The following is a 22,701-nucleotide window of genomic DNA, read 5'->3' as shown; positions in this document are numbered from 1 at the left end:
AGAACTAATACACCAATTTGTAAATAGCTGTATCATTTTCTACATTTATAACTGTAAAATTAGGATGAAAGCGCAAGAGAGGAATTTAGATGACAAATCTCCTTTCTTGGCTATTCATCTTAGAGGCAGGACAAAGAAATCAGTATCTCTGAACCCCAGATATGTGTTAAAAAATATACTGGATATTTTTTTTCCCATGCTACTTTCCCCCAAGAGCCAAGAGTATTAAAAACATTCCATACTCTTTTTGACACTTTATTTTTCACGCAATGTTACTTCCAAGGTTAAAATAGAGAAAGGAGGAGGAAAAGAGATCACGGTAAAAAACGAAGTATAATACCAAATTATTTTTCACAGATGTAAAAAATTTGAACATATTTAAAATAATCCAAAACCAAAAAAGCGGTCATGCTTTTAGACTTGCATATCAAGAAACTTAAGATGAAAGATTCTGAAAGTAACAAACATTAAAGCATGGAACTTGCCTTTCAAAACTGAATCTCATTTTCAGTGGCAAATTATCTTAACAAAAAAAGGGAAAACTGATTGGTAGGAGTACCTATTGTGTTTTTGGTCATATGCATGAGATGCAATTTTTCTTTCAGTGTGTTAGGAAGCAGGCTTCATGTAAATTTCTAGCTATTGGTTGCATACAAGGATCAAGCAAATAATATAGAGTCCCCAAATTGCTCACTGTCTATATTCTTTCACCCAACACCACAAAAGTAAGGAAACAAAGTTTTTGCAAATGAAGCAATTGGTAAATATTTTTCCTTGAAAAGGATAAGTGAAACTTTCCTCATGCATTTTAATAAGCCAGCTTGCAAGAAAAGGAAGCAGGTGAAGACTACCAATTAACACCTTCTGTAGCTAGCACTTTGTTGTCTAGCAAAAGAAAAGCCCTCCCACTCCTGGCCATAAAAGACTATGCTTTCTTTAGCATCCTTCCTGAAGCTACTGACAGTATTTATCTTAAAAAGAACTGATTGTTTACAATACAAATATTCTCTTGTTACAAATTAAACCAATTACCCTACAGTTTCCATTAAACACACACCCTACCCTACCCCACTCCCCTTGAGAGGCAAACAAAGCTGGCGTCTATCTAATTGTTTTTTCTGCATCTGAAAGGCTGCGGATTTTGAGAAGTGAAAACTACTCACTTATGTGTTAAAAGCATAGGTGTGCAATGAACATAAACTGTAAAAAATGTAAATAGACTCATTTCCTAATCTTGGCATTTGACCAAAGTGTCCTTTCCTGCAATGAAATAAAGTATTGCAAACTACCAGTCACTAACACATCTAGAAATATAAACTTCTTTAGCACATTTACTCCTTATTAGCATATGCCCTCATTAACTTTTTTCTTTTAATTGCAACTGGAATTTTCAGCCCACTACTGAAGGACAAACCACAAGTATCCAGCTAAACAGGTCCAGCTGTCGAGATACCAAACAGATTAAATGCAATCACACACACTTGGGACCCTGCCAAGTCTAACACATCCTGATAGGCTGGTGCTCAGTTTTTAATCACACAGCTGCTACAGGACTCTTTTGAGCCCTTATAAGAGTCAACTTCAGCAGTAAAGCCAAAGGCAGGGTTATCAGAATCAATTTTGTTTTAAACATTTAAGGATTTTTTGCAATTCACAAAACTTGTGTATGCACTGCATAGCTACATTTCAACTAAAAACAGTACAGTATGACATCTCTCCACAGGACAATACATTTTGATAAAACAAACTCCCGTTTTCCCTCCCAAATTTCCAGTTGCCATTTCTGAAAGACCAAGTGAGCTGTAGCTCACAAAAGCTTATGCTCTAATAAATTTGTTAGTCTCTAAGGTGCCACAAGTACTGCTTTTCTTTTTGCGAATACAGACTAACATGGCTGCTACTCTGAAACCTGTCAAATTCCTCTGGTAAGCATTCAAATATCCTATTTAAAGGGGAAGGTGCCACATCCAGCAATTCTTTTTCCCCGCTACATGTCTTCTATTTCTCTTAAAGCAACACATGAATTAAATGTTAACAGTTTGGTAGATTAGGCGCCTTTCTCCTTCCTTGCATAATGACAGGTTTCAGAGTAGCAGCCGTGTTAGTCTGTATTCGCATCCGATGAAGTGAGCTGTAGCTCACGAAAGCTTATGCTCTAATAAATTTGTTAGTCTCTAAGGTGCCACAAGTACTCCTTTTCTTTCTCCTTCCTGGAAGTCTAAGCTAAAATTTGAAAAAAAAAAAAAAATAGAGGGTTGAGATGAGAGCAAAAGTTAATGCAGTGGTTCGTGGGAGAAAGAGTTGTATTTTGAACCAAATGGCTTGTATTTACAGGTGGTATATCCAGCGTTCCAATGAAATAGAGGATCCAGGCAGAATTATTTTCCTGTCTCCACTGAAGTTTGCACTGCAACTCCTGGCCATGATCAGCATCGACCAAAGGAGGGCACTGATGTGAGCAAACAATACTTTATATTTAGCATGTATGCAGGTAAGGTGATCATCACAATTCTGAAGACTAGTTTACACTATGTCTCTTCATTCCTCAAAATAAAAAGTCCTACATAGAGTCAGAACATTGATATAGTTGTAATCTATTTAATTTATTTATTTAGGTTTGATTAAAAGCTTGTAATCTCCTAAACATCTCCAAAAGGCTACATAAATACAAGTCATGCTGTCCCCTCTCAACTTGTTCTGAGACAATATATGTGGATGTAAAAATGCAGGCTAACACGAATACACAGTCTAATTTTAACATTACCATGTAGAAAATCAGAAAGGATATAAAAAGCTGACAATACCTCCCTCCACCCTGCAATCTTACTTTGAGAATGAATATAACTCAAGAGTTGTGTGTGTTCTGGAAGGTTTCCTACAAAATTATACCCACAATCATCTAAGTAACAAATTATGGGGTTTATATGACAAAATAAACAAATCTGGATTCTGTACCAAATCCTTAGACAGCAAATGACGTCTGCAAGAGAACTTTTTTTCAGTTCCTTTAGAACCATTTCTGCCTCTTTATCATGTAATCTCAGAATTTCTCTTATTTTATCAACCAGGATGTTTACATGAAGTTACTCACCTTATTTCTTGTTAAGCAATAACTATTTAAATAATTAAATTATCTCACTAAATACATAATCTATATAGCACCTAAATACACATAACACTTTACAAAATAGTGTGAGATAGTCCCTGCTCCAAAACAGAATAAGGCAGTTCTTGCTCCAGTTTATAGCATCAAAAAAATCTCAGTTTTTGACAGCACAAGGCTAGGTTTTGACTAATCCTAATGCAACTATGCAGAAGAGTAAAGGTCCCCTGCAACCCGCCACATGACTCTGTTAGAGCTGTCTCACACTGTGGTTTGGGGGTCCAGGGGAGGGAGAAAACCGTGCATCCATGATCATCTCTGGAGCACATGAATAGGGAAGAAGCAAGGAGTTTGAGAGAAGCCATGGATCTAAGCACTGACTAAAATACTTGACTAGGTACCAGAGGAGAAATAAGCTGCACCCTGAAAAAGGATAAAGTAATTTTTCTCCCTCCTACCACTCCCTGCAGAAGACAAGCTAAGACTAAGCCATTATTCCTTCTCAGAACTCGTCCACTCGTCAGGACTGAGCCTAAAGGATTAATCTAGTCACAGTCAGCAGCTGTGCAGAGGATTATGATGCCTAAACTATAGGACCTTCATTGTTACATTATCACGAAGAGTTGCATATAGAAAGAGGGAAGGGAACTACAGAAAACAAGAGAAAGAACAAAACTCTACAGACAATGTCTTCTAAAATTTTCCATGAAGCAACTTCAGCTCTTTATGGCTGACTAGTGGAATGGCCGTAACAAACACTTAGTGGAATTTCACCAGCATTCCCTGGCCAGAAGATTTACTATGCACCAGACAGACTAAGGATAGACGTAATAGTATTCAGCACTTTGATACTGTTTTTTGTCTTCTGTATGCTTTGCAAACAAAAATCATCCTCACAAAATCCCTTTGAGGTATTTTGCCCAGAAAGATCTGTAAGGTCCTTTCATGCCCGGACAGCTTCCCCCCAACTGTTTCTGCTCCTCCTCCCTGTCCAGTATTGATAGGCTCAGTTTCTGTTCCCCTTAAGAACAATCCTCACTCCAGTGCTATCTAAATGTCTCAAACGAAGTCTCTGAAACTCCACATTTACTCCCATAAAGGATAAATCAAGACTGACAATTATCCGCATTATATATAATTCCATATGAGCCAAGGGTTTCAAAGGACTGGTAATGGGAAATTGAGGACTTGATTCTCCATTCACTGAAACCAGGGTAAATCAGGAGGACTACATAGAGCTACCTTGGAGTGTAGCTGGTCTAAGAAGGAAACTGGGCCTGAATCTTTCTCCTTCAAATCTTTGGTTCAGCTACAACCTGTGTCAGCAGAGACCTAAAGTTACCAATTGCTAAATGGCCTGTCTGAAGTGAATGTATGGTCGCAGTCCAACTATTAGTGAATATTCACATTGCAAAAAACATATCCTCCCATTTGGGAGCCCTGTTATCCAGTCTCAGCAGAAAGATCAAGGGACTGAAAGGGCATAAAGAATGAACTGCCCTCTCATGCCTTTGGAGGTTTCTCCACAGCAGGTCTGAGGCAAAACAAGCATGGGGAAGCGTGCAATACCACTGTTCATAAAGTATTTGTTACAAAGGTACAGAAATCAACTTCCAGTACACATAAACCAGCAGCAGACATGAGCACTACAGTCATTAAAAAAAACCTAACAACCTAAAATCCAGAGCCTACAAATGAACTAAGCAAAGCATTTCTAAATTTTATTTTTTAAACTTTTGTATGGGCAAGAGTTAATCTTTAGATGAAAAAAAGCACTTGTTAATAGCACAATCAACAATTTAAATTCTTAAAGAAAGTACACTAGCTGAAAATTAAAATTGAGAATGATGTTTTCTACAATGTCAAATGTGCTGAACTGCAGTATAATATTCTCCACCCCTTAAATATTTCTTTGGTCATTTTAATGGCAGGGCTCATTGATCAGGCAATAGGTAGAGAAATGCCTTATCTAGCTTCACTTGACATTAAATAGAAACGACTTAGAATCACAGAATATCAAGGTTGGAAGGGACCTCAGGAGATCATCTAGTCCAACCCCCTGCTCAAAGCAAGACCAATCCCCAATTTTTGCCCCAGATCCCTAAACGGCCCCCTCAAGGATTGAACTCACAACCCTGAGTTTAGCAGGCCAATACTCAAACCACTAAGCTATCCCTCCCTCCTTGAAATTCTTTCAAAATAATAATCTTACTATTCTACTTATTTTTCCAAGTTAATGGATCTATATTGTAGCTTTATCCATGTGCACTGACAAAAGAAATGGGAGCATATTATACATGTTCAGAGATTTTCTCTGTATGTTATGGCATTTTCTTAAACTGTATTTTATTCTATTAGACCTGATTTTATCACCCTTACTCACAATGAGTAGCACACAACTCCAAAAAAAGTCTCATGGACCTCAAGGGAACTAGTGGCAAAGTAAGTAATAACTCAAGTAATGGTGGCAGGATCTGGGCCCGATTCTTCATCTTGCAGTTGTACACATGTGATGTTCACAAATATAAATCAATAAAAAAAATCAAACATTTAAAGTCTATTTTTTCTAATTTACATTAATACTCATGCCAAATTTTTTAGAAGTCTTTTGAGTTTGATTTGGTCTTTGCTTTTGCTTTAGGTCATACGTAAGGTTGGAAGTTTTTCATCTCTTTACCATTTATCTTTAACTGATGTTATAGCATGTGTGAAACCATTAGCTGTTAGCAGCTAGTGACAGATTTCATAGAAGTGACATTCAGTATCTATACATTGATGTATTTAGAAAGCCTTGTCACCCGTAGATAACTTCTTAAATCAACGCACTATGGGTTCCTTGAAGTATGCAGACCTGCTTATTTCATATTTCTGCTATGTGGCCATAAACTCATTGAACCAAAATAAACCACAGCCACTTTCTGCCTTTATTGTCCTGCAAGCTAGTTAGTGATATTTGAAGAATTCCACATGGTGTGCTAATGACCTCAGCATAGCTGAAGCAGAGTGACTGTTAGAAATGCTGTATGTACCTACACACACCCTCTCACTCTTTCTCCCACCCTCCATCCTGGATCTGCTATCAAGGTGATGGCTAGACCTAAAGACCGCTCTATTGATATTTTATTACTGCTCTTTTTAGATAATTTGTTTTAAACAGTATTAATGTCTGTAATAATCAAAGAGCAATTTAATATATTCTCTCTTTTTACTTGTGCTGTACTCCCTCAAATATTATAGATCTGCGATCGAGCAATTGAAGGCTCAATGTTATATTTAAAAATAAATCAAATGATATTAAAGACTATAGAACCACTTGCACCTTGCTCCTGTCTGTGTGTTTAGACAGACATTTACTGATATCAGTCACCCCACAAACTCTACCCAAAAACTGACTGTTAGAGGTCTGATTTAAGCCTACAAAAGTCAGAAAAGTCGAGCTAAAGATTGAAAGGTTATCCTCAACTTTTTGCCTATAAATTGGCTGTTGGGAAAAAAAATCAAAATCAGTAATAGTTTGGTTATATATCTAGCAGCTGTACTTTGAACCTCTTGTTTTTCATGATATTTTCTTCTCTTCTCCCTCGACGCGTTGCTTCAGTTGAACTTGTATCTGGGTTTTGTTTTGGGTTTTTTTGTGAGGACTCTCTGTTGTGGTGTTCTATCCTGTTATGGGAGGAAAGCTTTCTCAAAGAGGCTATTGTACCCTAAAGGTGATTATACTACAAATCAGTTAAGTTCCTCCAAGAGCTTAGTGCATAACCGGACCCCTTTGAATAACAACACTATCGTCAATGGCTTTTGTGAGCTGCATTGTCCCAAAAGGGCACAGCCTAAGGTGGTTTAAGGATGGTGGTGTAGTTACACAATCAAGGCCTTGAACTGATACCAGAAGCAGACTGGGAACCAGTGCATAGGCGCCGACTCCATGGGTGCTCCGGGGCTAGATCGCCCATGGGGAAAAATTAGTGGGTGCTCTGCACTAACTTGCAGCCAAGCTCCCCTCACTCCACCTTCTCCTCCCCCCCCCCCCGAGTGCACCATGTTCCCGCTCCTCCGCCTACCTCCCAGCACTTCCTGCCTGGCCGCTGCCAAACAGCTGTATGCTCTAGTAGGGAGGGGGAAGAGGCGGGGAAGAGGCGGTACTGGATTTGCGGAAGGAGTTGGAATGGGGTCGGGAAAGAGGTGGGGCAGGAGCCGGGGGGTCGAGCACCCAGGGGAAAGCAGGGAATCGGCGCCTATGAACCACTGCAGGAAATGGTGGATGGGAGTGAAAGGTTTATGGCATCCTGCCCCTTTTGCATTAACTGGGATTCCACATTACTTCCACAATCAGCCCTAATTACAGAAAATTACAGTAGTCCAGTCAAGACATGACAGATGTGTGGATTGCTGTGGCCAAATCCTCATCATGGTGGAAGAGGCAATTTCCTAGCACGGTGAAAGCTGTTTTTACTACCAATACTACACCTGGTTGTTTACGCTAAATGATGATTTGATCCTGAGGCTTCGTACCATCTTGAAAAATGGAGCATGGGAGGGGAAATTACCTCCATGTAAGGAGGAAACAGTGTCATTGTTAGTTCCTCTGTTTTTCCCTTCCAACCAGCATCATGCCAGTCTTTTACATGCGGAGTTTGAGCCAGCTGCCTTTCATCCATGTGCTGACCTCCTGTATGTATTGAGGCATCTTTGTAAAGAATAGTATCAGTTCCATCTATGGAAAATGAGATATACAGCTGGGTGTCAAAGACAGACTGCTTCATCCTGTTTTATGGAGAACTGGATGTTATTGTATAACATTGTGCCAACACAAAGCACAATAAGCACCCTTTGGAGCTACTGCACATATGGAATATTTATCACTTAAAAACACAAGTGGGTTACTCAGAAAATATTAAAAAGTGAAGTTAATTAAAAGAATAACTACCCTGCCCCACAAATAGTGGATAAAAGGCCAAAATTTTCAAAAGGGGCCACTAATGTTAGGTGTCTCAAGTTTTGGGTACCCATCTTGAAACACCCTGAGCCTGGCTTTCAGAAGTTTAGAGCACTAACAAACACTATTCAAGTCAAATAGAGCTACAGGTTCTCAGCACTTCTGCAGCATCTCTGAAAATCAAGCTCTAGGTATCTTGAGTCGGGCACCCAAAAACAGACACAACTAGACTGAGTGGCCACTTGAAAATTTGCCTGTGAGTTTGTAAGCTTTCTTCTAACAGCTAAAGAACATTATTTATTTTTTTAAAATAATATGACTATTCATAGGACTTCCCAAAAAGTCATGCTTCCCTTCTTTTGAAATATAGACAAGGTGTAATTTAAACCCACACACAAATTTAAAGAAAGATATTAATATTAATAACCATGTTGGATATGAGGGGTGGAGGAAAAAAGTCTGAATGTTTTTGCTAATTTAATTTTTTTCTATTATGCAATTATGAATGACACAAATTTGACAGTAAAATGATCTCTTAAAAGAGAAGGCAGCATCAGACTTGTACACATTATGCGCAGCCTGCAACATTTTCCTCATCGCTTAATTTTGCACAAGGGGACCCAGACACTGTCACTCTGCAGGGCCCATTCTCTCACTTTTATATGAGTGCTCTCATTCAGCTAGGCAGATTATGCTCAGATGCAAGGAGTAGAGAGAAGGCATTTCATCGACCTCCTTTATTTCAGGATGGAGAAGCCCCTGGGAAACTCCCTTTGAGGGGCAGGGTGGTTGAAGAAAGAAATGAGAAGTTCCATCTGCCTGCTGGGAGGGCAGAGGAGCGGATGCTCTACCAGCAGCCTTCCCTCAACCAATCCATCCTGCATCAAATGTAACAAGTACTCTGATCATCCCTCCAAATGACAAGCAACCCCTTGAGATTCTTCAGACACAAAAAGGGCTATGGGCATTTGTTACTGTGCCAGACATTTCTTCCTAGGAGGTGAAGTGGGATTGGCTGCTAGTGGGGTATTGCTCTCTGTGAACAAGGGTTTCATATGGGTCTTTCTTCTCTCCTTGGGAGGGACCTAGCAGCTCCCACAGGAGCTAGGTCTATTCTGCCCCACCATGCTCTGCTCAGTGGGAAGCACACTTGTCAATTGGAAAGAGCAGTGAAGCCTGAGACTTAAAACAGATTTAGTTGCAGCCTGCAGGCCAACTTGCCACTGTGGCAACTGATACCACAAGTTTCATCATAATTTCTTTACTGTGGTGGGTGGATGAAAAAAAACCTTATTTGAGAACCAAAGAGATAGACAAAGGCAAGTGACATGCTCCACTATTCCAATCCCCAAGAGAAGGGATACAGTGTTGTGTATGGAACAAACCTTCAGCGTTAAGTTTCAATCTCTACAAAATACAATGCATTTTAAGCTCCAATTACATTTTTTGTGCTGACTGCAGGTTACAGTCAGTAACAACCTCTTAGCTTTTGCTGCTATGTCAATGATTGTTAGAAAGAAAAACACAAATCCTAGTGATAGTAAAGCCAATATCACTTAACTGTTATTGACATATTGCATAATTATGCAACAAAATCAGCCTCAATTTTACTCAAATTTATTGCAGCTTGCAAGAAAGATGACAAAAACATCAAACTGATTTATAACTATCAGACTCCTAACAATCAGTAATGAAAGGTAACTGGGGAATAACAAACTTTTATATTTGGTCTTTTTGAAAAATATATTTTATAGCTTGTAACTGCATTTAAAAAGATACCCATGGTAAAGCCAACCACATAAGGTTTTCTTATTGGAATCACAAGGAGCTACTAAGTCTTTTCTTCTTCATGGCACCCTCCCTCACCTCCAAAAGATGGCATTTTAATGTTCACACTTCCTTTACACAACACCTTTTATTAAAGACTCTCAAAGTGCTACACAAATATCAATCCCTGCAAAGCATGTGAGGGAGATATACTTGGCTTCTTTTTATAGGTGTAGAAATTAAGGTAGAGAATGAGATTAAAGGCTAAATTTTAAAAGGTGATCTCTAATTTTGGGTATCACAGTTTCTGAATGCCCGAATTTAATCACCTGATTTCAAAAGGTCCTGGACACCAGAAACTTCTGTAGAGTTCAAAAGCCAGCAGCTCCGAAAATCAAGTCCTGTGTGTCCAAAGTTGGACATCCAAAATAAGAGATCACTTTTAAGAATTTGATCCCTACTAACTTCTCAAGATCAAAGCACCAGTGACTAAATTCACATAAGAAACCATTCTTTAATACATGTCAATAGATGACTGATTTATGTTTTAGTTGCAATGTTAAAGTGTATACTTCTAGATTTTAAACACATTTCAAAACCAGATCACTGTAAATAAAAAGGAAATAAGAGTTAAAAAGAAATGTTACTTTCATTAAGTTTTGGTCCCATCAATGAAAACCAATTTAAAAAAAAGTCTGTTCAGGAAATTGGAATTATTGGCAACAGCTACAGTGTATTCCACAATAAAGGCCCCTCTGGCCACAGCTGTCAGCTTTTACTTTTGGAATCAGGATCTGCCCACTGGCATTGAGATAGGTTGTAGATAATAGGCTCATTACAAGTCAAGGACAAATAAAAAAATCCATGGAAACTACTAGGAAACCCTAATGTTACTTATGTTCACATTATTCAGTTGCATATCAGTGCTCCAAGACTAACAATGCTATTTTATTACATATCTAGCTTTCAGTTAACTAAAAACCCACATAAAAAGATTTCAGCCTGTCACGGATAAAAAAAGAAAAAGGAATAAATAGTTCCCTTGACCGTAGGGGTAATGATCCAGATTAAAATAAAACAGAGACAAAAATCGATATATTAGGAGAAAAATATGTATAATATCAGATATACATGCATTATATTTCAAATTCTAACACACACACAAGTGCAGTAATCAACATATGTAGCTCATCCTTGCCCAAACCAAAAAACAGTATCAGTATTCTTTACACAATACAATATTGACATATATGCGATTTATATGAGATAGTAAAACCATCTACATTATCTTTTTCAGAATATCTTTTCTATGCAAGTTATTGTGTTTCCTTTTTGTGCAATTTTCTTAAATAAAAAACTAAGCACAAAAAATCCACTGAATGTGTGTCTAATTTTGGTCCATACCAAATTAGTTTTAATTTGCTTTTAGTTATAAAAATCTTTTTAAAACATATGGGCCTAATTCTTCTTACACTTACACAAGTTTCACACTTCAAGAGTTACTTCTGATAAAGACTACTCATGTGAAAGAAGAATCAGGCCCTGCTAGGTAAAGGCATTTAAAGTAAATAATTAAACAAGGTTTGGGGGGGTTTTAATACTTTTTTTTTAAGTTGTACTAGGAATTTGCAAGTATTTTTAAAGACTATAACTTAACCCTCTGATTCTATGAAAAAGAAAAACTGAAGCTTCGAGCGGTTGCTCTAAACTTCAGACAACCCATGAACTGATTATAAATCATGCCCTAAAATAAAAGTCATTCTTTTCTCAAAAAGAAAAGGAGTACTTGTGGCACCTTAGAGACTAACAAATTTAAATTTAAATTTGTTAGTCTCTAAGGTGCCACAAGTACTCCTTTTCTTTTTGCGAATACAGACTAACACGGCTGCTACTCTGAAACCTGTGATTCTTTTCTCAGTTACCTCAAGCACTCTTCCCATCTCAGTTGCCATTCATTACATACAAAACACTCTGGGTGCCTGCACCGGTCTATTTGTGCCTTAAAAAACTCCCTATTCCCCCAGCACAGAGCAGCAGAAGGACTCCCTTCCAAAGCCCTGCTGTAGGAAGAGCGTTGAGGCAGGGATGTGGCACTGCAGATGACAGAGCAGCCAAGAAAGCAGCCATAAATTAGACAGAGCCCCAAAACTACCTAAATGATGCTGAGGACCTCTCTAGCCTTTGGAACAGCCCAGGATTGGAAGGGTGCAGAGGTGGCTTAAAGCCATCATAGCCCTCACCAGCTCCCCAGTGGGTCGCAAGTTCTGTGCTTCACCTTTTAGAGGCACGGCACAGAATTTCACCCTCTGAATAGACTGCAGATTTGTCTGCAGTGCAAATCCAGGCAAGCTCACACTTTGGAAAAAAAGAAACATCAAAGAGATTAAAATGGAACAGTTGGTTCTCATATTTCATATGAGAGTGTTCACTAATTGTCAAATAACTGTGATTTACACATTCATTAAAATGTAATGGTAGTGGAAAGGTCATCCTGTTTGCATATGAGGTACTGAGTCATTCACTATAATTTTGCAGATCTACTGCGCCTAAAATCACAACAAATCAACGCTCTTCCCCAATAAGAGGCAGCTAAACCATTATCTTATAAATCTTTACATCTCAGGCAGTCAGTCAGTGTTGGCCATTTTCCAAGTGTTCTGAAGCACTCTATCCTTACGTGTCATCATCACCCAATGCACTGAATTTTGGGAGGGAAGAGCAGGGCCCCATACATTTGGTGTTTGCAGAGTCATGACTCTGCTGCACAATTGTATTAAGAGAATCTAAGCTTTCTTTTTTGTTACATTTCTATCACTTAATGCTGGAAAGAAAATCTTCCAGATCTGGAGAGTGAACCAATTCAGAGCTGAATTCCTGATTCTGCAAATGGCTTGAAGCAACAGCTCAAAGGTATGAGCTACCACATATCTGAATGTGTATTAACTCTGAATGCTAATGATGGCACATTAAATATGAACACTATAGACTAGCCAACTTCTGATAATTTTAGTAAAACTATTCAGCTACCAGTTATCCGACAATACAAAATTACCTCTCAAGCGGTCTCTCATGTGCTAAACACCCCAACAATCCTCTACTGCTTCTCTTGACAACTTGTACACTGCAATTGTTTTGTTAATACAAAATATCTATTGTATTGTACTGAAAACTGCAAGAAAAATAAACCAAGTTTGACATAAATATAAACACTATATTTATAATGAATACTTTGCTGATTGTGCTGCTCATTTTATATTTACTTCAACTGTTTTAATTTGCTGCAGTGGAGTATCACTGAATTTAGATTCAGCTTGCCATTTAGGGCACTGGGTCTTGGCCCATAAAGATGTCACCAAAGAATATTTTAAAATGAAAGACTTCCACATTCTTATAAGAATCATGATATCAAAGGTCTTTTGATATCAAACTTTTTATTATGAATTTATACTATAAAAACGGCAATAAATCCCAAACCCAATAACCCAATTTTTATGTAACTATGTAACTCACGTAACTACAACATTACATACAACTCACATACTATTCTCCATTTCACAAATGAATACAAATGGCTAATGATGCAGCTTGTTGAGAGGATTGCATAATAGCTACCACAACCACTCCACTACACCACACCATCATCACACCAATTCTATTAACAAGACAGTACTTTTATATAAGATGTGCCCACTAGGGTAAGTGCAGGATTATATTAAAACCTTCAGACATTCTTCTGCTATGCCCACAACCATGCATTTTAATTTAAAAAAAAAGTTATTTTGTAAAATGCTATCCACTCTGACCCAGGCAAAACAAAATAGCCAAACAGAATCCCACAAAATAAGGATTCCATTAAGATAGGTTTTTATTTTGTTTTTTTTTTAAAAGACTAGGATGGTGATCAATTTAGCTCACAGCATGGTCATTTTAAACGAAAACAAAATCTCATGGAAAAACTTTGGAGTTCATTTTCAGGAAACAAAGATTATATATTGAGGATTTTCAGAATTTGTGTGGAGGAAAATAAGAAGTGTAGTTCTATCCTTGCATAATAGGAAAAAACTTCAAACATAATTTTCACTGTGCTTTATAACAGAAAAACAGACACCTTCATATCCCCTGCAGGGATCCTTAGCAGGGAATTGGAGCACAGACTTCATTACAAAGTATTGATCTTATTAAACAACAGGCTCTGAATTTATTGATCAATTCTAACTAAACCCCTTACTGTTTGCTAGGCCATGCATGAGGTGCAGTTCTGGATTACTACACAAATGAGCAACACAACACATCCCCCTTGGTCAAACAGTTGTTTTTTTACAGTACATAAGAAAAATTACATGACTGACCTACTAGCAAACCGCACAGTTGTAACCATGTCAGCCTCGTGTCAAAAGCTTGTCTCTCTCACCAACAAAAGTTGGTCCAATAAAAGATACTACCTCACCCACCTTGTCTCTCCAGCAAATACTAGCAAACAGCATACAGTATTAAAACTAGAGTTATTCTGCACTCTGCCTCTGTTACTATACAAAATGTACAGTAATATCTGAAAGTTCATACTAGCCTTAAAGGGGTACTAACATTAAATATTCAGAGCCCATATAGTTTTTGCTACTTGAAATCTTATTTTAAAATGGGATTCCAAGATTAAGATATCATTTTGTCCATTTTCATTTTTATTTAAGGGAAACAAGAATTTCTATCCTCATACTCAATACACTTGGCTTTAATTTAAAAATAAACTGGAACAAAATGCAGATTCACATTACAGTGGGTGATGGGGCGCCTGCCTCACACTGTGCTCTAAGGGGTTAATAGCGTCCTTGGGAGGCTGCGCAGAAGGAGCCAATCAGAGAGGGGCAGCCAATCATGGTTGGGCTGGCCCATTAAGAAGGGCTGCAGAGCAAAGCGGTTTCAGTCACTCTCTGGAGCTTGAGGAGGGAGGAGGATTGGCTGCCTTGCAGGCTGAAGGTAGCAAGCACCCCAGACAGAGCAGTGCTTCAGGCAGAGACCTGGGGAGCTAAAGGCAACTTGTGGTGGGCTGCAGGGATCTGCTGGCTGAGGTCCTGAGGCAAGGCCAAAGAGGGTGCTGGGGCCATGGGGAAGTGGGCCAGGGAAAGGTATTGAGAGGTTGGAGGGGACGCAGCAAGTGGCTGCTGTCTATAGGGTCCCTGGACTGGGACCCGGAGTAGTGGTGGGCCAGGTTCTGCCCCTCCCCTGCCACGCCACTGAGGAAGTGGCCAGACAATTGGCTGCAAAAGACACTGAAGGAAGTGGCTGAACAGCAGACTGTTACACTGTCCCCTGGAAGAGGGGAGCACAGAGTGTGGCACAGCCGGAGGGCCATGTCACGAAGAGGATGCCATGGTCCTGGGAATGATGTGCGTCCCCAGAGCAGAAGTGACAGCAGTGAGGCACCATCAGAAAAGGGCACACTGGCAAGAAGAACTAACTCCCATGACAGCCTGCAGGACGCGCTGCAGTGGTGAGTCGCACCCCGTCACATATCGCAAGGCCCTGATCCTGCGAAATAAGGCCTACATAAAGCATTGTGATCTGTGTGGGTGCACCACATCACCACATGGAGCCCTGCTGACTTTAATACCTGACTGGATCACAATGTGGGCTATCAAGACACAAGGGTCTGTCCACAAAGATCCCGTTGCAGAACTCTGTTCTAAAAATCACATCCATTGTTTGTAGTTTTGTCACAATTGTAATTTGCTTATAAGTAAAAGTCTCTTCAAAACCTGGAATCAATAGTTTTACTTTGGGGGCAGGAGGACGAGGCTGTGTAACATATCTAAGACATGGGGTTTGTTTTTGTTTTAAAAATAAAAAGAATACTTTTAAAGAATAACCCCTTAAGTAGTTAAACATGATTTTTGGCTCTGTAGCTATTTAAGAAGTACAAAATAGAGAAAAAGAGAATTTGGAAACCAAATATATTGTCATATGAAAATAACTTTTTAATTAAAGGAAAATAATGCATTTTATTAACATAAGATATATGTAGAGGTTCTGGAACAATCTGAACAGTGGGGGGTTCTGTGAGCCATTAATCCAAACTTTACACCCCATATATGATGGAAACCACTTCAAGCCAGGGGGTGTGGCAGCAGTCCCAGCTCCCTTAGTTCCAGAACCTATGGCTATATGCATGAAATATTTGATTAAGGTAAATAAGTAAACAAGGTTTGAATAAAATAGACTTAATATAGTTGGAAATGATGGTACAGTAGCATTATAAACTTGTCTGAGTCAATATATAAATAAGGATGTGAGTTGTTGACTTTCAATGTTACTACTTTATATGAATGCAGGGCTCATGAAAAAAGTGCTGAACTGATAGTCCTGGAGATTGATAAAACAGAAAATTTTGGAAACACTTTTTCCAAGCTACCCCATGTACCTTAACTCTGACTTGGATGGAGTCCTTCCAGTTGAGAACAATTACTTGTGACTCCCTTTTACTTGTTTTCTGCTCTAGCAAAGTTTAATAATTAGTGCTGCAGCCTTTACTCCAGTGTTTTTCAAAGTTTGGGTCACGACCCAGTACTGGGTCGCAGCATGTAAGGCACTGGGTCGCCTTGCTCAGCACCCAGGGACCCTAGCAGCTCTGGTCAAAGCACCACCGACCAGGACATTAAGAGTCCCATCGGCGGTGCTGCCCAGCTAAGGCAGGCTAGTGCCTACCAATTCCGACACCATGCTGCAGCCCGGAAGCAGCTAGCAGTGGGTCCGGCTTCTAGGCAGGGAGGCCACGGGACTCCGTGCGCTGCCCCCACCCTGAGCACCGGCCGAGGGCGTTGCCTGTGTGCGAGAGCCGCGCAGAGCCACTTGCGCACCTCCACCTAGGACCCAGACCTATTGCTGGTCTATTCCAGGGCGCAGCGCGGTCCGGGGTGCCAGGACAGGCGGGAAGCCTGCCTCTGCATCCCAGCTGCACCACTGACCGGGAATGGCCAGAGTTAGCCTGTGCCCCAACCCCACGCCCCAATCCCCTGCCCCAGCCCTGAGCCCCCAAACCCGGAACCTCTTCCGGCACTGCAAACCCCTCATCCCTGGCCCCACCCCAGAGCCTGCACCCTCAGACCAGAGCCCTGCCCCCCTCCCACACCCCAACCCCCTGCCCGAGCCCAGAGCCTCCTCCCATACCCTGAACCCCTCATTCCTGGCCCCACCCCATAGCCCTCACTTCCACATCCCAACCCTCTGCCCCAGCCTTCACTCCCTCCCACACCCCAAACCTCTCATCCCCAGCTCTGCTGGGTCATGGGCATCAACAATTTTCTTCAACTGGGTCCCCAGAAAAAAAGTTTGAAAAGCACTACTTTACTGTATCCTGAAACCCTTAGTTCCTGTGAGTGAGCCTTACTCACATATGTGATCCCACTTGCCACCATCCATAATTAGATGACTAATCCTTACATTTAGTAATATAACTGAGTTCGGTGGGTTTTGTGACATGGATACATATCTACCAGAAACTGGATTGAGACCAACACATTTTTTTCACAATAGACTACTGAAGAGTAATCAGTTAGTAAGTCCTTTCATATACAACTGACAGATTGAATTTGAACTAGTGACCTAGAAGTGAAAGGCTGTATTCCCCATTACCAATCTCTTGAGAACTGAATTAATCAATTTTATAAAAGCAAGTGTGTGCACTACAGCACTGTATTATTAAGTAAGAAAGGAAAGTGTTGTTCTTTGAGTATAAGGGCATATGCTCAGAAAGAGAACTACAGATTTTGGTTGGCATTATTATTTCTACAGTGCCAAAAAGTGTGCTTGTTGCTTTGTAGTCTATAGACACAATATCCCCTTTTTGAAGAGCTTGAAAGTCTAAATAATAAGCATAACATTGCATGTTAATTCTAACAATAATAAGCAAACAATAATAAATGGGTTTGACAAAGACACTTTATAAGAACTGTTTATAAAAATATGTTCCAAATAACTTACTACTTTGAAAGCTATGTTGAATGACAAATGCAATGGGCTTCAAATCAAAGCAGGAGGGGGACATGATTAATTGCTATCCTCATGCACTCACACTTTTATCTATCCAACAAACATAATGTGCATATGAATAAGGAAAGATTGAAGATAGTGACTAAACTACCAACATGCCAATGACTCTCTCAGAGCAGAGTAGGACTGAACACGGATTTTTTTTAATTGAAATCCAAATTTGAGTTGCAAGAGCTTTATTTACATTTGTACAACAGTTTTTCCTTACTATATTTATTCTGAGGGTGTTTTGTGGAAAACAACTATACATTAAATTGTAAGATTCAAAAGCAGTGTTCCTTCTGCAATGCAAAACCTCAGAACAAATATCAGATGACATTTTAAGTGTCACGTTTCTTTTTGTTGTCTATAGTTATTGTAGTAATTACTCCATATGTAGGCTATACGACATCATTAGATAGTAAAATTTGCATTTTATTTTATTTTTATTCTATTTTTATTCCCATTGATTTCGGTGGGGCTTTGGATCAAACCCTATTGGGCAGAACCAGTAAATAAGCTCTGGGGAAACAAACCCCAATCTCTATATTTGATCTTTAGTGATGCTTAACAACCACCCATTAGTCAAAGACAAGTTTTGTAACCTTTTCATTAGCCCATTTTAAAGCAACAACTTGATTTAGATCCAATACTATTATTAACAGACACCTCACTGAAAATGACCAAGAATTATATTTTTCAATTTTGACAGAGGTATGCTAAAGGCATAAACCAAAAGTGTATTTGGATATTTTGCCTCCATTTGATTGCTAGTTTACTTGTATTTGAATATCAGTTTTCCAGCTAATTAGAGAACATCACTGATCCCATTATAGAAAAAGTAGTGTTTCATTATTAACTGCAGTGCCAATGCCTTTACAGACAGGCTTCAAATATTATCTGCATCTGCACTGAAATAAAATTAGTACATATATTTCAGATTTTAAACTGCACAGAATCCAATTTTTAAACACTTTTGTATTAAACACATCTCATTGCTACTGTCAGCTTTTCTGTGACAAATTATGGCTTTCAAAGATTTTTGTCCTTTTAAAACCACACTAAACTTAAAACATACACAAATGCTGCCTGTCTGTGGCAAGTAGGAATTTTTCACAGGCTAGTGTCATTAATGTCTTCATTTAAAAACAAAAAAGAAAATATAGTCCTTATGGTTACAAGGTAATACTGCACACACGGAACAACTTTCTTAAGCAAATAAGGCTTAAGTTTGCAGATGGACAGTTCCAGAATCTGTGTCACTGCTCAGAGCTTTTCCAAACTGCTGCAAATGGAAAACTGAAGTTACTGTTCCTACTCAGAACCTTGTGGGCAACAGAGAAACTGACAAGAATCCAATCAATTTCATTCTGCTGACCCTCTACTAAGAGCTAGATCTCTCCCCTCTCACCAGCCATGCCACCAGAGAAAGTGATCCCAGCCCAGTGATGGACTAGGTGCCTTGGTTCTCAGAGATTACCAGCAGCCAGACTCAGGAAGTAATGGAATTGGTTACTGCCATTTGCAACAGAGTTGAGAACTATGGGCTTAATCCTCCACATAATGTCATATAGAGCTGAGAACTGACAAGGAGCAAATCGTGTCTTCCAAATCCTCAGATGCCCAGGCCTGGCATAAATTTTAGCTGCAGGAGGACATCTTTAAATGATAGTGCTGACAGAAGACCTCCCGCCAGCAAAGAATCTGCCATAATGGAGTCTCCCCCTGCTATGCCCTCTTCCCCTCTTCTCTTCTCTCACCCGCCTCTTTTCCCCAGTAAGACGACTCCCCTTTTGCTGTGTGGTGCACCTCTAGCAGAGACAGCAGTAGTGAGAGAGGAAGAGGCCACAGGAGGCAAAACAGCTGCCTCTGTCAGCTTTACACTGGCTGAAGATTCCCCTGACAGAGAGGAAGTTCTCCAACGGAAATCTCTAGCTGGTGTAATTTTACTTTGCGCAGTATAAGGGCTGGATCCTCCTTCTGTTCCTATTAGTCAGCAAGGGACCATTAAGATGATCCAACCTTTGGATCGCCTGAATTTGGTTAGGACCCTCACTACCAGAAGTTCTGGCAAGAAGATGAAACATCGAGTTTTCCTTCACAGGGGACAGAAAAAGATGGCCTTCACCAACTCTGATCTCTTTTCAGTAGTAGAGGCAGATGACGGGTGGCATTTTGTTCAGGAGAATGACAGAGTAGCTGTAGTACCCTGGTCACTAAGATTGCTACACCATGGAGATGACTACAGGCTCAGCTGAAAGCAGTTAACCACCTTCAGTTGGGGGGAATACAAGCACGGAGTGGTAATTACTAGGCTATGGACACAACTGACAGTAACTGGGAGGTGGGAGGAACAGGTAGCAGGTGAGAGGAGCTCAGTGAGTGAGCTGTGTGGAAAGTTTCTGATGCAGTATGCCTGTGTCATGTTCTGCTTGCAAAAGAACTGTGGAATAAAAGGTACATGTGGTGAAAGGGAAACAGCCTGTGTATGTTTATGACCACCAGGCAATGGGAACACGCAAGGCAGTGTGGCATAGAGGGTAGCTGAAGAAGGGCCCTGTGACAAGGTGATTGATGAACAGCTGAACTTTTGCGATTTCCCTTTGGAAGAAGATCTGGGGACTATTTCTGACAGTTCATCACAGTCCATTGCTTAGCCTGTCTGCAATAGTTTTTTCCCTTTCTGCCACATCAGTGGCAGATATACATGCCTGTAGCATCCCGTGTTGCTACAGAATGTATTGCAACATTCTGTACCAATTGTAGTTTTATCAATGTTGATGTTTTCACGCGGAGGTAGATTGCACTACTGTCATAAATATAAAGGGAAGGGTAAACACCTTTAAATCCCTCCTGGCCAGAGGAAAAACTCTTTCACCTGTAAAGGGTTAAGAAGCTAAGACAACCTCACTGGCACCTGACCAAACAGGAGACAAGATACTTTCAAAGCTGGACGGGGGGCGGGGGAAACAAAGGGTTCTCTCTGTCTGTGTGTTGCTTTTGCTGGGACCTGAGCAGGAATGCATGTCAGAACTCCTGTAAAAAGTCAGTAAGCAATCTAGTTAGATATGCATTAGATTCTGTTTTGTTTAAATGGTTGATAAAATGAGTTGTGCTGAATGGAATGTATATTCCTGTTTTTGTGTCTTTTTGTAACTTAAGGTTTAGCCTAGAGGGATTCTCTATGTTTTGAATCTGATTATCCTGTAAGGTATTTAACATCCTGATTTTTTTTTTTTTTACTTTTTCTTTAATTAAAATTCTTCTTTTAAGAACCTGATTGCTTTTTCATTGTTCTTAAGATCCAAGGGTTTGGGTCTGTGTTCACCTATGCAAATTGGTGAGGATTTTTAATCAAGCCTTCCCCAGGAAAGGAGGTGTAGGGCTTGGAGGGATTTTGGGAGGAAAGACATTTCCAAGTGGGCTCTTTCCCTGTTATATTTGTTAGACGCTTGGTGGTGGCAGCAATAAAGTCCAGGGACCAAAGGTAAAATAGTTTGTACCTTGGGGAAGTTTTAACTTAAGCTGGTAAAAATAAGCTTCGGGGTTTTTTCATGCAGGTCCCCATATCTGTACCCTAGAGTTCAGAGTGGCGAAGGAACCTTGACAACTACTATGATCTAGATGAGAAGTGCTGAAAGTATGTATTACTGAAGCCAGGTCATCAGCAGCAGTGACAAGCAGCAGTTTTCTAGCTAGTTCTTACAGACACTGCTATGTGAAAGCTTAGCTTCAGTGCAGAGTCCAGAACTGCAGACTAACAATGATTTGTGGCTGTGCATCCTTAATCAGTGGAGGCCACACTATGGCTGTAAGTTCTTCAAACTATTTCTCTTCTATTTACAAGTAAAATTCCATATTGTTAGGGTTCCGCTTCAACCAGCTATTCTTTATGCATTTGCTGATCTTAGCCAGATATTGAGGTTATTATAGGTTGAAAAAAAATGGGACAGGTAAGTGCATATTGTTATCATATGAATCTGTGAAGTCCCCCCAGGTTCTCCTAGTGGACATATGTAAATATTAAATAGGTCTGGGAAGATACTTGAGCCTTGTGAGTCTCCACAAGCGGGGGGGTGGTGCAATTCTCATCACCACCTTCTTAGTGCCTCTTTCCCAGAAAGAGTTAACGCATTTTAGTGAGTTTCCTTGGAACCCTGCTACTTCTCGCAGAATGGATAACAATAGCTTCTGACAGGTTTCAGAGTAGCAGCCATGATGTTAGTCTGTATTCGCAAAAAGAAAAGGAGTACTTGTGACACCTTAGAGACTAACAAATGTATTAGAGCATAAGCTTTCGTGAGCTACAGAATAGCTTCTGAGTGACTGTACTGAATGCTGGGAAGAAGTCCAGAAATATTAAGGACAATTCCCTCTTTAAATTGGGTGTGAACAATCTCAGTCTAAAGAGGACTCAATCGATCAGGGCTCTTCTTTTGCCCCCCTGCCTAAGCTACTTGGCCATGGGTCTTCAAGGTCACTCTCTGAAGGTCTCTCACCTAAGTCAATGGCAAATCTCCCATTGACTTACAAGATGCAGGATCAAGGTGTAAGTCATTAAAACTGAGCACATTCATAGATAAAGCTACCATTCTGCTTTTTTACTCTACTAGCAGTACTCTAGTTGCTTCTGTAATACACATTTCTTTATGCTCTATCCATTATATAAAAATACATTAAAATAATTTTAAAAGGCCACAATCTACTTAAACACAAAAGTCATTATCTGAACAGTACCACTATCTAAACATACTGTAACTGAGATACTAAAGAAAGTGCCTTTCCTCAGTTTGTTTACTTTTACATTTGACAACATTTTGTCTAGTCAGTTTCCCTGTATTGTCAGTCAGTCTTCTCTGTTTGTATGGGTTTT

General features: G+C 39.8%; 1 protein-coding gene across 2 annotated transcripts in view; it reads right to left on the bottom strand.

Moving 5' to 3' along the window:
* The window catches only part of CDH2 (cadherin 2), a 181,416-nt gene that overhangs the window by 132,327 nt on the left and 26,388 nt on the right, over nt 1-22,701 (bottom strand). The window lies entirely within an intron of this gene.

This window comes from Dermochelys coriacea, chromosome 2 (genome assembly GCF_009764565.3).
Source record: "Dermochelys coriacea isolate rDerCor1 chromosome 2, rDerCor1.pri.v4, whole genome shotgun sequence".
In the NCBI taxonomy this organism is placed as follows: domain Eukaryota; kingdom Metazoa; phylum Chordata; order Testudines; family Dermochelyidae; genus Dermochelys; species Dermochelys coriacea.
The sequence above is the reverse complement of the archived record's forward strand: the minus strand, read 5'-3'. Positions and strand labels throughout refer to the sequence as shown.